This window comes from Hibiscus syriacus, unplaced genomic scaffold (assembly GCF_006381635.1).
Source record: "Hibiscus syriacus cultivar Baekdansim isolate YM2019G1 unplaced genomic scaffold, ASM638163v2 tig00110239_pilon, whole genome shotgun sequence".
In the NCBI taxonomy this organism is placed as follows: Eukaryota; Viridiplantae; Streptophyta; class Magnoliopsida; order Malvales; family Malvaceae; genus Hibiscus; species Hibiscus syriacus.
Genome location: NW_024062641.1, coordinates 1135537 through 1138053, shown reverse-complemented (window position 1 = coordinate 1138053; position 2517 = coordinate 1135537). Strand labels below are relative to the sequence as shown.

General features: G+C 37.6%; 1 long non-coding RNA gene across 1 annotated transcript; it reads right to left on the bottom strand.

Annotated features, from left to right (window-relative positions):
- Positions 1 to 1026: 1026 nt before the first annotated feature.
- On the bottom strand, positions 1027 to 1642 carry LOC120114726. The gene is made up of 3 exons (XR_005515422.1): positions 1529 to 1642; positions 1234 to 1287; positions 1027 to 1131 (listed from the first exon to the last, which is right to left on the bottom strand). It is a non-coding gene; the product is annotated as an uncharacterized LOC120114726 (long non-coding RNA).
- Positions 1643 to 2517: the final 875 nt, after the last annotated feature.

Below are 2517 nucleotides of genomic sequence, written 5' to 3'. Positions count from 1 at the left end.
AGTCTGCTTTTATCATGCTGAAGATATTGGTTGCAGCTGCCCGGCCTTTAGCAATTGCAGCAAGGTTTGGTGCTGCTTGACCTAAAGCAACTACAAAGCAAAAACTGTTTCTTTATCATAGAATTCGATTAATCGGAGATAAACTCCCTGAAAATTTGTTAGAAGATTCAGATATTACAATCCACTAAAAATGACATTGATAATTGTAGTAAACGTTCCCTTCATTTGTTTTATGCCGGCATACCAAAGGAGAAAGGCCCAGGTACAGAAAAGCAGGCCATAGGTAAATCCAACACACACCCCTTTTTCAAGTCCACTTCTCTTCCCCATTTTAAGAGCATATTTGCAAGTGAACTATAGTATGCTTTAACTGCTTTTCCTCTCCTACAAATGCGTATACGGTGCGAATCTGTGAAATAACCTGAACTAAAAGGCAATAAAAAAGCTAACTCCATACATGAAACAAGATTGAGAAATTAGTTTGCAGGCTGATCGTTATATTAATTGAAGATATGTCAAAGTTCTTGCTAAGTTTGAGAGCATAGAGTCCACTGCCACCAACTAAAAATCGATACTCATCAGAATCCGAAACTGTAACAGCATGGTGTTTCTTGTACCTTGGAATTGTGTGTTCAAAGAGAAAAACCTTCTTAAAACTTACCTCCTCGGCGATCTTCCCTGCTTCAGCATAAGCTGCTCACCCTTTTCTGATAGAGTTGGCATAATTATATAGGCTCCGCCAGCAATGGCTATCAGTGGAACTACAACCAAGGTGAGTAGTGTAAGCTGCCATAAAGAGGTAAACCCAATGGTAAAACCGACGACAAATTATAAAAGGTAACAGAAAGCATGACATTTCTGCTCCAAGATACATGAGAGAATATAGTGTTGGTGAAATATCAGACCAAAGTTTTGAACATTATGAGAATCTTTATGGTCTGTTTATGGTAATATACCTTGTCTCCTATGGCATCTGGACAAGGATTGCATCACTGGAGATATGAAAAATAATGTTAGAATCTCTGGCTTCAGTGTCAAAGTAGCTTATATCTTTTCTCAAAACCGACTGAAGATATTTCAGATGCAAACGGGTCGTCTGTCTCTCCCCGGTTTGCATCCAGAACGCAACACCTGAAGAAAGAAAATCAACAAGGATTTTATCAAGTACTAGAAGAAACTTTGAGAAAACGGGAAACGTAATAGCCAGTGAGGAGCAAGAAACATGAAATACACCTATCCAGCCGATGCGAAAACAACAAGACCAAGGTAGACCAAGTACAAAGCATGCTGCAAGGGGTTAGAAGTATCAATATTAAGCAAAATCTTGTCAATTTTTGTTATGTTGTGAAAATTCAGATCCCTGATTTTGCAAATATGATGATGGTTTCTAACTGGAAGAACAAACTGAAGTAATTAAGTTGAAATAATAAGCCTGAGTAGAATAGAATTGATTATAGAATGCCTCCTGGTTGTATCATTCCATTTGGAAAGCATTTCCATAACATCAGAGCTAGCATAGTAGTAGCACCTTAGAAACACGAGCAGACAATTTGTGAGGATCGGAAGGCATATGTCCTAAAGGATCTATCATGCGTCCAAACAAAACGAAGAACACCGGAAGAGCAGCCCCATGGATGTACGCCGCTAAACTTCCAAAAGAATCAGCGTGCAATCTAATTTATCAGAAGTAGAAAAAATTTCAAAGTATGAACAGGTTTTATGGGGTCAAATTCGATTGTTGCTCCGTCTTCTGTACTGAACTCTGCTCACTCAGCTCTATTTCTTCAATTTTTCAGCCTGAGAAACGCCCGCAAATGCTTTGGAATTGATTAAGAGAGATGATAAAAGGAAATGAAGCAAAAAGGGAATCGCATCATTTAGTTCTTGCGTTGTGATGATGAGAGGCAATGCAAGTCCCCCGTTCTTTAAATGTAAATTAACACAGTTGGCAAGCTAACCGTTGGGAATTAACCGAGAATTTTCTTATAATCAGATTTGTGAGAATGCGAATAATAGCGTAAAAATAATACCTGAAATTGATAACGGAGTTCAACCATTATGCCTACGTCTCCGCACTGCCGCAAATCTTTTACTAAAGAAAGAAAATTTACAGGTGTTTACAAAACACTCACAACTAAAAAAAAACTCTCTAAACTCTTTAGTATTGGAAGAAAAAAATGATTTATGATGATTTTGAAGCTAAATGAGTTAGGGTATTTATAGTTGAAACTTAAGACTAATCTTATAAATACCCTAAAGTCCAATGGACTAAAGAGCAATATTCCCATTGTATTTTTTCAACAATTGCAGTTTCAATTTTCGGTGCCCCTTGCCAACGCCCATGTGTTGCAAAATTTTCAACAATTTACAGCTTCAATTTCGATGCAAAAATTTTCAACAATCTCCCACTTGAAGACTGATTTTAATCTGTCTTCACACCTCGATTAATGCAGCAACATTTCTGACCTTGTTACTCTAGCATGCCAAATGAAGCTGAACACAAGTTCAGTTTGTCCG